At 40.5% G+C, this 13,368-nt stretch overlaps 1 protein-coding gene across 1 annotated transcript in view; it reads left to right on the top strand.

Moving 5' to 3' along the window:
* Positions 1–13,368, top strand: part of LOC107716365 (ecto-NOX disulfide-thiol exchanger 2-like) — a 253,672-nt gene that overhangs the window by 129,402 nt on the left and 110,902 nt on the right. The gene's annotated exons all lie outside the window — the stretch shown is intronic.

The following is a 13,368-nucleotide window of genomic DNA, read 5'->3' as shown; positions in this document are numbered from 1 at the left end:
CAAAAATAAAAGTATCGGTATCGGGCGAGTACTGGAAAAAGTGGTATCGGTGCATCCCTAATATTCACAATTTGGGTAATATTTTATTTTATTTTTAATTATTCTTTCTTTCTTTCTTTTTTTATTAATATTTAATTAAAAATGTTATATATTTTAATTGGTATTTATTTGTATTTATTTAATTTTCAAATATTTCATTTTAGTAAGACACATTACAATACATTATCTCAATAAGACAATAATAACACATGATGTTTGTTAATGATCACATGACATGCAGGTAAAAAAATGTAAGTGTTTTTTGTTATTTTGTTTTGTTTATGTTATTATGTTTTCATAATCTCACAAACCACCTGTAGTTCCTTCACAAAGCCCTAGTGGTTCGCAGTGGTTCATTTTCTTGGTAAATAGGGTTTTTGTTTTTGTTTGTTTTTTAGTATAAAGCCTACAAAAATTTGTTATATTCATGCTTAAAAAGAAATGTAGTTGGGGTGAGAAAAAATAAAGTTCTCTAAACAACACAATTTAAGGAAAAGGATTAATGAATTGAACGCACATTAACTATGACACTCCAGCCTTTACAGTATAGCTGTTCTAACAGAACATTAACATCTGTTTTCTAAATGACTACATTGAAACATAAACATACAGTATTACTGCTGATTATGATATTTTGGCCATGTAGGTCATAATTGGATATCCAGCAGAGGAGCAGTGTCTGTGACTCCTCCAGGACCTCGTGACAGTTCAGATGAGTTCTGGCTCGAGCCGCTCGCTGATGTATGAGCTAAACGTTCAGGCTGTCGTGCTGCGCCGCTCGCTGACGGCAATTCAATCAATCAGTCTCGTTCCTGAAGCTCACACCCTGCCTCTCAAGCCGTTCTCCCTGCAGGGAGCGTCTGTATTGATCTCAAACGCTTCTGTCATTTCTGTTCTGCGTGTGTGTTTGGCTTGTTTATGTGATTGGGATGTGATGAAAGGCTGTGTGTCTGAAGGAATCCCACCCTGTGGTGACGGGGACTCGGCTCTCAGCTGTCTCTCTTCAGCGTGCCACATGAAAGAAGTCAATGATTCAATCTACATAAAAAGCTGTGTAAAGTTTTCTGTCGGTGTACCTCAGGGGGTCCGGGACATCAATCACCGCGGCCCTTTCCATCTCATTTCATCTGTGTTTGATGTTTACACATTACATATACGTCCGATTCGTGATGTCTTTCCAGTAGTTAACACCGTGTTTGTGCCGGTTAATGTAAATCTAATAAAGGTTATGGCAATAAGAGAAAGTAACGATCAAATGCTGCTATTGGGACACGTCAAGATTCTCCAAATGTGAACTTTAGCTCCATAATGTCTACTTTTCATGAGCCAATCAGTTCCCAAAGGATGTCACAATTTAAGTGATTTACAGCAATGCTTTTGATTCATTCATTCAAATTTTGCTACATCCTGTGACATTCCGTGTTCTTTTTTTTCTCCGTCCTCGTTTTCCGCATTGCAGAACTCATAGGACCCTACATGTTTGGTTTCATGTTGACTTTAAATCTCCATTCAAGGCCAGGAGTCAAGTAGTTACGACAGCTCTTCAGAAGTGTGAAGTCTTTATGGGAATACTTCACGTGGGTGTTGTGGATTGATAGCGTTTCATCGCCACCTCTTCCTGTAACTATTCCAGCTGAAGTATTTTTAGCACAGTCATGCTGATAGCATTGATGCCTCGCTTTCATTATAATACAGTAGTCGTCTAACACTAGTCAGATAATTTTTTTCTGCATGTAAATCAGTAATGTGTGATGTTTTCCAGCACTCAGCAGTATCAGAGGAACAGAATAAACGTCATCAGCACCGACTGTCTTCCAGAAGTTACGCCTGATGTCTAGATCATATGGGATTTCCTTTTATCCTCGTCCGCCTTTTCTGCTGCGCTATACTTGCATTTCAGACGCTTTCATCAATGGTACTTTAATGAGACTCCTTCTATCTCTTTCTGGCTCTTTCTGGGTTCTTTGATTCTCAGGTTTTCATCCTCTCGCAGGATAAGATAACTCATCTAGATATTCCTGAATGTGTGCATGTGTGATCTGAGAGAGCTCAGCGAGTTATGGCTGACTGAACCAAATGTCTTTCTCTTTCTCTGTCCAGTAGGCCGGAACACACGTTTAAAAACTCACTTTCTGTTTTCTGTTGTGTTGTGACTTCAAATTGTTTGTCCTATTCTGTGGTACAGTCTGGACAAACTGAAATATGTTCTGCAGAAGAAAGTAAGTAAATACCGTTTTAGAGCGACATAAATGTGGCTAAATAATTGCAGAAGTCAAGCTCCTTAAAAACAAATGCACTTCTTTTCTTTTCCTTGCTTATGTGTCATTTAAGATGTGAGAACCGCGTAGCCTTAGTATACGAGAATACTCAATGGTTTTTGTCACAGCTTTGATCTTTGGTGAGAACCAGCCCTTTGGTTTGCTTCTTGGTGAAAATGAGCTGCAAAAATGCCTGTGGTGTTTTTAGAGATTTTCAAATCTTTTGTGAACACCCACTTGAGTACACTCTAGCTGGACAGACTTGAGGCACATTCTAATGGTCCACAATGTCTGTCTCAGTGGTCTTCCAAGCCCTTCATGCATTAAAATAGCAAATATTATGTTGTTTGCAAACTCATCCTGCATTGTTTTTCTGAGTGAAACAGGAAAGTGTAGGAAAATGATTTTATCCAATGGGAATTAATTGTGTCTGGAAAATTGGTTGTTATATGCCAAAATGTCATGTCCATGATGACGCGACACCCACAACTAAATAAATGAATGAATAAATAAATATATTACGTAAAGAAAAAAAAAAACTAAATGCAAAGGGTGGTTACACCAAATGTTGATTTGATTTAGTTCTGTGTGGAGCACTGGCTGTTGTCAGACTCCTTGTGCATACTTACATTTCCTACTGACACACTACAGCAAACAATAGAAATAACTGGCTTAAAACACTTTTTTTGTCTGAAAATACTAATAGCCTAAGACTTTTGCACAGTTATATATAATATAGTTGAATATTATTTTTCTCCTTAAAAACTCTTCTGCAGCTTCATAACTGTTTGAAAATTAAATTTTTGGCCTGAGCTTGAGAAAAAAAAGAGAGATTGAGCTGCCAGACCGTGACCACAAACCTCTGGCTATTGTAGGTCTTTTATAGATTGAAATTGCGGCGATCAGATTTGACTGGCTGTTCCCTATTGAAGTTGTTAAGCTGCAGTATTGTCCTAATACTATTCATTAAGTGTGCAAGGATGGCGGCAGCTCTTCCACTTCTCTGTGATGCTATCAAAAAGTCCATTAGAACGCCTCTCTCTGATAGGCTGACGGGTTTCAATGGCCTTAGTCAATGTACAGTGAGGATTTCCTACTAAAGTGCTGGCAATTGCAGATCAGTCGGTTCCCAAAAGCAAGAATAACCACATGCTTTCACCACAGCCAGCCCCACCACTGATAAAGCATCCGATCAAGTCTAATTGGAGATGACATTTATAAAAGTTAATTTTATTGATGGCATGCAGTGAACAGAGCGGGTTTCTCTTCCGTAGTGAGCCTCTAAGAATGTGAACCCTCAAATCCTCAATATGTGTGTCAGTTGAGCAGACATCAGGTGGGCTTTAACTGGAGTTGATTAACAAGCCTGCTGGGTTTACTATAGATCTGATGCGTGTCCGTATGCTGACTGTGAGGAATGAGTGTCAAGGCTGGATCTACTGATGTGGACGTCCAGTGACGCTGCTGTCAATTACTCCTGCATCCAGATTTTCAGTAGATTGCTCTATTCGAACTGGGGGATGACGTTTTACTGACCGTAAAAGTATAGAGGACAGGAAATGAAAGCGAGAAGAGGGTTTGAATGGGATCGGCACATTTCAAAATCTGTATTCTCGGAGCCGATACCCGATATGAATATTGGATCGGCGCATCCCTAATTCAAAACGATTTTTCCCAAATGTGCACCAATGCTCAGTGTTTTAACTGCTAGGCCATGGGTCCAATGTGTATAGCAACTGTGTTTGTAATATATTATGTACACTCTCTTGAAACGTAATGTCAGTTACTCCCTCATCCAGGTTTTCTTTAGATTTCTCCATTTGAATTGGAATTAGTTGAATTGGATAGTAAAAGTATAAAGGACAGGAAAAGATACTGAAGAGGGTGTAACGGGATTTATGCACAGCAAAGGCTGTATTCAAACTCATTTCCCCCAAATGAGTGCAATTCTCAATGTTTTAACTGCTAGGTCACGACTCCAGTGTGCATATCAACTTCAACTCTTTGCGCTCTCTAGAAATGTGGGAACCCTTTTGCAGAAACCAAAGTTTAGAAAAGATCGCTCTCATAACAAAGCAATAAAAAGACAATGTTCATTTTCAGATCGCTCACCTTCGACGCGGCAGAGGCAATGGCTTTTCTCGCACACTCTTTCTCTTTAACAGACGCAATGATCTGTGGGAGTGAATTGTACAGCTGAGCAAATGGTGAATGTCATCCTCATCTGTAATATTTGTGCCCCATCTCTTGCCTAGCGAGGGATTATTCCATTTGCATCAGTCATCATTGCACATCCAGACGTGAGTCGTCGTCTCATCAGCACGCAGCTTGAGGCCTCCGCATACATATTAAATAATCGTTCCATACAGCTGGCGAACAGACTCTCATCTAGAACCGTGATTGCCACCGGTTAGGAATTAGAACGCTTTTGCTAACATGTAGCGCTTAAATGTTCTTTTATCACTCTGTGTCTGGCTGAATCTCTGCTTACATTTGGAGTGTGATTTTTCATTACCGTGAGATTGCTGTTTTTGCCTCCCATGTATTTAATGTTTATGCATGCGTACTGAGATACGCAGGCGGCTTGGCTCCACGTAAGCTCCTTTATAGACTCTGCTGTGAAATCGCATGTCTGCTAGGTGTCCTGGACCAGAGCGAACTCATTAGCCCATTTTCCAGATGCCCTCCTCCTTGGAGAATTTCTCAGGAGTGAGTCTCAGACTGATGGGCCTGGATGCAGGGGTTCAACTGTTCGGTCACTTTCTCAATAGCTGCTGTCACATGTGGCCCCTGCTTTGGACAGGTGAATTGCAAGCTAGGATTGCCTTCCTCTTTCTGTCAGAGCTGTGCCGAGCGTCGCCGCTGACCCGCACCGGGCAGACACCTCACATGGGCTGTCATGACAGCTACTAGACTCTCACCTGCGAGGAATCATCTGTTTCCCAGTCAGACACATCGAGAAGGAAACGATGAATCACCCTTCACTGCCAGCCTCAGTCTTCGGAGCTCCCGCTCATTAATGTGTGTATTCCTGTCCGCTTGCAGCTGCGCTCAGCGTGTCGCACCAGCCTGTGTCCCCATCACATTCCTCACCAGCAGTGCATTCAGTAGTACATACTGTGTTGCTGTATTCCCCTGCATTGGTGCACTATATATTACAAAAAATGTCAGTCAAATGCTGAAATACATGTCATGAAGTCTGATCTATCTTTCAGCAAGAAACCACCCACTTAAGCAGGAAGGAGTTGTTTGATTGGACCGTAGTGCATACAGTTTTTACAAAGGTTTTGCTACCCATGAGTATGCATCAGGAATATCAAAGCTTTTGATTTAGTGTTTATTTTCAGTTTGTCTTTTATTAATTTAGGTTTTATTAGTTTCTGCTCTATTATGTATGTATTTATTTATTTGTAATTTTTGTGTTTTAGGTGTGTCGTAGACAATGTGCTACCTGGATTTGTTTAAAAATGTTGATGTAATGGTGAAAATGTCGCAGCACAGTCTATTGTGATTGCAATGAAATAGCGTTTTCATTCAAAGCAGGTGGTTTGTAAGGTTTTAAGTTTTATAATTAAAGGTGCAATAGGTGATTGTCTTCAGAAACATTTTTTGTTATGCTGGTTGAAAGCCTCTTCACATCATGATAGCAATCATTAAGTTAAGTGTTCTAAATGTATTTATCTGTATCTATACATTCTGTGGAAGGCAAGAATGGCAGACAAACATCAATAACCCGATCTTCCTTCATGGTATTGTAGTACTTTTACTAACTGTACTATGAAGTTTTCTCACCGGTGAATGACACATTATGTAGCCCAGCGGTTCCCAATTCCAGTCCTCGCGCAAGGAAAGCAGGGGAAATCCATTGAAGTTTACTTCACTTCTGAAAAGTCATTCACGGATTTGCGCTGCGCAGCGTCTTCAGACACAGACGAAACTTACTAGAGAAGTGTGAAGTATGACAATAATATACCTCTGTAAATAAATACTATTTAAATTCACGTCTTGCACACTTTGATGCCCTTTGTAGGAACATATACACTCGCTTCGAACTGGAATCATGGCGGAATATCCGGTGATGTACACTTCCCAGGGCACTCACGGTCGAATAGAACAAACGTCCCACGTGATAAGAGATACATGTGAAATGTGCAGAGCAGGAGGGCGCGAGGATTGGAATTGGGAACCGCTGATGTAGCCTATTGTAATGTTGTCTCTGGTGTTCTGGTCTGTGAGCGTAAATGCGTTCAGGGGGCATGGCCTTGGACGGCGATTGCAGGGAGGGTGGGACGTTCGCTTTCAGTGCTATCAGGCTAAAGTTAGCATTTTCCAAGATCTCCTACTGCACCTTTCAAAACTAAAACTAATTCAAGACCATTTTTACTTTAGTTTAATTGATTTTGGAGTCATGAAAAATTTATTTTAGAGTAGTTAAAAATTTTTCCAGTTATTAGTTTTTAGGTGTTCAAGCATGACGTTGAAAATTTACAAACATGGCTATATTTACCTATTTATGCAAACTAGTACTTGGCCATTTACCCAGTCAGAAGCATTGATCCGACTGACTCGAAAACTGTAATACAGTGTCTGTCTCCAAGGTGCCATCACTGAGTATGAGGACATTTGTGTATCTTGAAAAACATGGCCACCATCTTGTGCATTTCAAGGTCTCAAAGCACTTGAACCCAAGACAATCACTGCGTGTGGCTGTATTTACTTTTAGTAAATGAGGCTAAGACTATTCAAATCGTTGTTAACTTCTTCCAGGTGACTATTGGATAGAGCATGTTGAAGCTACAATGCAGATTCCTACCCGTAGCGAAACTAGTTAAAAAGCTAGTTACAGCACCCCAGGCACATCATCATTTAATTAGCGTCTATAAAAATGCTTATTGATCCACTATGGTGGGAAACGCTCAGGCAGAACATTGAAGTGTTATCACAAAACTCTTCATTTGGTTTCTAAATCATGTTTTCAGAGCAGAGAAGAAGAGGGGAGAGGAATACCTCCGAGACCACATAGGACCAGATCTGAGGATCAGGCTGTATTGTGCCGTTTTGGGCCGGGATCGGTGGTGTGTAGTGTGGGATAAGCCACATGTGGCAGCAGGAGGCCTGGATCAGTTGAATACAGTTGTGTCTGTGTACTAAGGAAGATTTGCTGTTAATTTCCCAAGAGAATGGTTTACATAGCCATGATGAGAACATTATATCTCAGCCCTTGTTTATCCTTTCTGATGATCATGACAAATGGGTCACACACCAGCTCTCGTTAGCTTTAATTGGCTATTGCACCGCGGTTCACCTTCAGCCAGATGTAGCGTCTTTGTCGATGATTGTGCGCGATCTCTGGGAGGGGCCGCGGACCCCACCGGCGGGGAGCTGTTTGTGATTGTAGGAAGACAGACACCCTGTCTGACCTTCCCAACTTCAGATGCTATTTTCAGGCCTCCCTTTAATGATTCATGTCACTAGAGGTGTTGTTTGTGCCCAGACAGGATATCTAGCCAGATTTTCCCAATTGTGTTTGTCTCCTCTTGCCCATCATCTATCAACTTGGAAGCTTTATCTTCTTTGCGTTTGTCTGGAAGTTTTCTCTAAGGCCACACCTCCCCGTCTCTCACGTCTGCTCTCACTGTCCCATATCCTAGTGCTCTGTTTTTGTCTGTCTGAGTCATTCTGCAGATAAATAAAACAGAACGAGAGGCTTTACTGGAACGTGTGTATTTTTATGCTCTGTGTTGTGTGTCGGGCTGAACTCATGGATGCGGAGAGTATTGTAATGTAAATGGCTGCCCATTGTAAAAACTGTGTGCTTGCTTCTGTCTAGGATATCAGTACAATATACTGCCTCCCAAATGAAATATCCCTCATATTTAGACTGAATTTATCATGGGCTTTCAATGAATAGTTGAGCAGTTTTGGGTACTACACTGATGCTCACAATGGATGGATGATAATTTGCTCATAAGATGGTATTCGAGCAGTGGCATTGCTTGATGGATGGATGAATGAATGAATGGGTGGATAGACAGGCAGATAGATAGATAGATAGATAGATAGATGCAAGCCATAGTTATTCCATGATTATGAAAGATTGATTTATTAATTGATTATTACTATTATTATTTAGTTGGTAACATAGTAACAGACTTTCTGCCCCCCTGCTGCACCCTGTGTGTCAGTGAATATATCTTTCTCTGTGTGTGGGTGTGAGGATTTGAGATGACGGCAGTTCATATTTTATAAGAGTCTATTTTCTTTTGGGGATATCGATATATATCTCCTGAATGATGCCATGATGTGAATCACCACGAAACGGGTTATTGTTCACTGGCTGAGTTTATAGGCTGTAAAGTCATGAATGCACATACATTTGAGGAGATCAAAGACATGCAGCGGTGTATCTAACAGCATTAAAGAGCACAGTGCTCCTCTTTGAACAGGATGTTGCCATAGCAGTGGCGTGACAGCATCTCTGTTAGCATTCCAACCTTTGTGCCTGTCCAGTCCCTCAGGCATTCAGGTATTACAATTTCCTTTTCTTTCCCGCCTTTCAGAAGTTAGCATTCCAACCTTTGTGCCTGTTCAGTCCCTCAGGCATTCAGGTATTACAATTTCCTTTTCTTTCCCGCCTTTCAGAGGTCTGCGATTGGACCTTCAGCGTGTCCCAGGAGGGATGTGTGTGCCACAAAAAGGACTTGAGTCTCTGAAAAGACATGTAAACATGCTGGTCAAGTGCTACTCAAAACCGATGTTTCTCTTGTCTCTCACTCAAGGGAAAATATTTAGTAGGTTAACTTAGTCAAGTTCTCCACTGTAGAAATGTGGTGGCTATTCAAAACTTTCTAATCATAATATGTACTGGAATCTTAAAATGTCTATTCAGCAAGCAGGCCTAAGTTTATGATGGTCAACTAATATATTTTTGTATTATACAACAGTTAATTATGGTCCTAAAATTTGATTGGCTGAGTGGAATCCCAAAAAAAGTTAACATCTCACAATTCTGACTTTTTTTCTCAAAATTGCGAGATATAAACTCAAAACTGCGAGAAAAAGACAGATTTGTGAGAAAAAGAGATCGAATCAATTATATCTCACAATTCTGAGAAAAGATATCAGTATTGTGAGAAAAAAATAGCAATTAACTTTTATTTTATTTTTGTTTTATTTTTTATTCCGTGGCAGAAACAGGCTTCCATAGTTAGTTTATCTTAACTAATGTAGTTAACTAATGCTAACAAATGTGACCCTGGACCACAAAACCAGTCATAAGGGTCAATTTTCCGAAATTGAGATTTATACATCATCTGAAAGCTGAATAAAAAAAATCAAAATATTGAGAAAATCGCCTTTAAAGTTGTCCAAATGATGTTCTTAGCAATGCATATTACTAATCAAAATTAAGTTTTGATATATTTATGGTAGGAAATTTACAAAATATCTTGATGGAACATCATCTTTACTTAATATCCTAATGATTTTTGGCATAAAAGAAAAATCAATCATTTTGACCCATACAATGTATTTTTGGCTATTGCTACAAATATACCCCAGCGACTTAAGACTGCTTTTGTGCTCCAGGGTCACAAATGGAACCGTATTGTAAAGTGCTACTGAGATGCAGTACGTATGAGGTAGGAAGCTCCCAAATTCACTTCTGTCTTTAACACTTTGTTCTGAGATTTGAGCTTCCCATTATATATCAGTCTGTCAGTAAGTCACAGCGCTGGACCTGAGAACCTGTCATGCCCGAGGGAGATGGGCGATCGGAGATGTGTCAATCATCCTGCTATCTTTCTGCATTTAAGAATCGCTGTCTCTCTCAGGCTCTCTGCCAGTCTCATCACATGGCTCTGATATGAGCCGCGCTTGGCTCCATTCCTCAAAATCAGGCGGACGGAAAAAGCTGGGCTCTTCCATTTCTGCTGGAAACGCTGCATGCATTTATCTCTGCGAGCCGTTGAGTGGCTGGAGAGGGTGGAATGTCAGATGGGGTTGCGTCGCATCTCAGTCACGCTTAATTTTAAGTGATGTGGCAGCCTCTGACAGCCACTTGACCGATCTCTGCGTCAAACGCCCCATCATTGCAAAGGCACATGCTCGATAGCTCTCGCAAGAGCGGCTTGTCATTCACAGGTAGAGGCTTCGCGATCTGCATCTCCACTTTTATGCCTTCCCTCGTGCGCAGATATCCTCAAACTCAGCTGGGCAGACCATTAGCACGCGCTAATGAGTGTTTGTCTCTGTGTCCTCGGGCTCCTGGAACGGCTCTCTGTCCACGGTGAAGAATCGGATCATTGACTCCGGCGCTGATGGACGGATAGCGTGCTGAGATGTCCCTCATCTCTGCTGCTTGATGGGGATTGAGAGAAATAAAGTGATCTTCCTCTCTGCTTTCCCTGTAAATGACCATGCATCTTTTAGGGCCCACAGAAATCAGTTTTTTTTTCTTCCTGGTAAATGAATCAGAGCGTCGTGTACAGTGGTTTTGTCCCTAATTGCACTAATTTGTCTTTGATTCTGGGTTTTCAAAGGGACTTGTACTTCCCTCTGTGCGGTGAATGAGATGGAGGAGACACGTAATTCTTGAGGACAGATAAGATGAGCTGGGGGTTACGGAGTTGCTGATATTTCCTTAACGCAGCTCACCTCCTTTCCTTTATAATTGGCTGAACTTGATAAGATCCTGGCGGCAGCGGCTCTCAGACGGCGATAATGCCAGCTTCAGAACATCAGTCGATAGAACAAGCTGCTGGAAACTGGAAGTGGACACGTTTCCTGCCATCATGACCAGAGCTCCTCAAACACTTGTGCGCTTGGGCTTCACAATACGGTGCGAGACTGGCAAACGGATATTTTGGTCAGCGTAAGGGGCAGCCTTTAGAACTGCCTGATAACTTGATATTGATAACGGGCATGGAGCTTGTGCTCGACTAAAGGCTAAAGACTCTTCAAATACCAGCATAGATTTTCTGTCATGAAGGGCAACACACGGCTACATTCAGCTCAGCAAACAACCCTTCTTACATTTCTGCCCAGCCCAGTTTACTCTAGAACTCTAGAACCCCAGGCATGAAAATTCGTTATTTTCTTTATTATTCTATCAATCTTTATTTTTATTTTTTTCAATGTACACTACTCTTCAAAAGCTTGGGGTTGGTAATATTTTTTTAAATTTGCTTTTTGTTGTTGTTTTTGAATTTATTTGAACAAAAATACAGTACAAACAGAAATATGGTGAAACATTATTGCTACTTAAAATAACTCTTTTATATTTGAATTTATTGTAAAATTTTTATTGCTGTGATCAAAGCTGAATTTTCATTTACATCGTTATTTTAGTCTTCGGTGTCATGGTCCTTCAGAAATCATTCTAGTATGCTGATTTGTTGCTCAAGAAATATTTCTTCTTATTATCAAGGTTGAAAACTTTTGTGATTCTTAGTATTTTTTGGAAACTGTGATTTAGGATTATTTGATGAATCAAAAGTTCAGAAGAACAGCATCTATTTCAAATTATTTATTTGTAGCCTTAAAATGTCTTTAATGTCAATTAAATGCATTCTTGATTGCTTAAATGCATGCCTGATTCAATTAATTCAATTAAATGCATGCGCGATGAATAAAAATATTTAAACGCATACTTTTGAATAGTAGTAAATTTTGATATATATACACACAAACACACATTTTCGGTAATAGTAGTCAATTATGCAGCTATAGTTCTCAGGTATGTTCAATACATACAGGACTGTTAATCAAAACAAGGTCTACAAACAAAAATATAAGCTTTATTGACAGTTCCGTCATCCCGTTTGTGACACGCTCACATTAATTTTGATCACCTCTCACATTTTCTTCTGAAGATGTAAAAAACTAGTTTGTTTTCTTCTGGAGAGTCAGGTTGCTTCCAGATATCTGCATTGTCCAATCAGCAGCCGGAATCAAAGCGGCTCTGTAAAATGAGTTGTAATGGGTGTGTAACAGATAGCTGTTGTTTTCATGTAACAAGATGATAAGCTTTCAGCGCTGACCTTTACTCATCATTTTTCATAATTAAAAAGATGAAAGAATAGGACTTGTTCTGCTGCTTTTCAGTAGCTACAGTATTTTCCTCTTCTTTCCAGTCTTCTTTTCAAGCCAAGCCTTTCCATTTTTCACAATAATAGAGGCTGTTATGTTTCTCTCTCTCTCTCTCTGATGCTTTTCAGGCAGCACACTCAGTTAGGAGGTATTTTTGCATCCAATTTCTTTTGTCTGTGTGTTTTTCTGTTTCATTACCTTCCGATGTTCCACAGGCTTATTTTATTTTTAAATGGATCCACCTCAATTTATCATCACTTTCCATCTTTCCGTATACCTGACTCCTGCACCTGCCAGTGTGGGTTTGTTTCCTTCTCAAGGAGTCATTGTCAGTGTATGCGCTGTATGAAAAATCTTCTGTCAGGATAGCATTACTCAGGTAAGCGTGCGTTGTTGTGGAGAATATGTACAGTTGCTGTGGTGTAATGGTGCAAGGAGCAGCCATTCGCTCCGACACATTAAACCAACCCAGCTTAAAGGGGTCATATGATGCGATTTCAATTTTTCCTTTCTCTTTGGAGTGTTACAAGCTCTTGGTGCATAAAGAAGATCTGTAAAGTTGCAAAGACTAAAGTCTCAAATCCAAAGAGATATTCTTTATAAAAGTTAAGAGTCAGCCACACCTACCTAAAACGGCTCGTTCTAACACACCCCCACATACCTACGTCACGATCTCGGAAGATTTGCATAACGCCGCCCAAACGTTCACGCAAAGAAAGAAGCCGTAACTTTTATTCTCGCTGTAGTATTACTGTTGCCGCTGTCGCCATGTCGTGAAGACGCTGTGTGCTTCGTTGTGAAAGCGAAACTACTTTGTTTGACCTTCCAAAAGAGGACGATATCTGCTTTGTCATGCCTGGAGCTGATCCGTGCTGGTAACTGAGGAAATACATCAACATCGCGCTGTGCATCGCCGGATCGGCTTTCACCGTGGAAGAAGCGGAGTCCAGCCCGGGGTCGTCACATGTAGTTGCCGCAAGCC

Source organism: Sinocyclocheilus rhinocerous, unplaced genomic scaffold, assembly GCF_001515625.1.
Source record: "Sinocyclocheilus rhinocerous isolate Xijiao unplaced genomic scaffold, SAMN03320098_v1.1 scaffold89, whole genome shotgun sequence".
NCBI lineage: Eukaryota > Metazoa > Chordata > Actinopteri > Cypriniformes > Cyprinidae > Sinocyclocheilus > Sinocyclocheilus rhinocerous.
The sequence above is the reverse complement of the archived record's forward strand: the minus strand, read 5'-3'. Positions and strand labels throughout refer to the sequence as shown.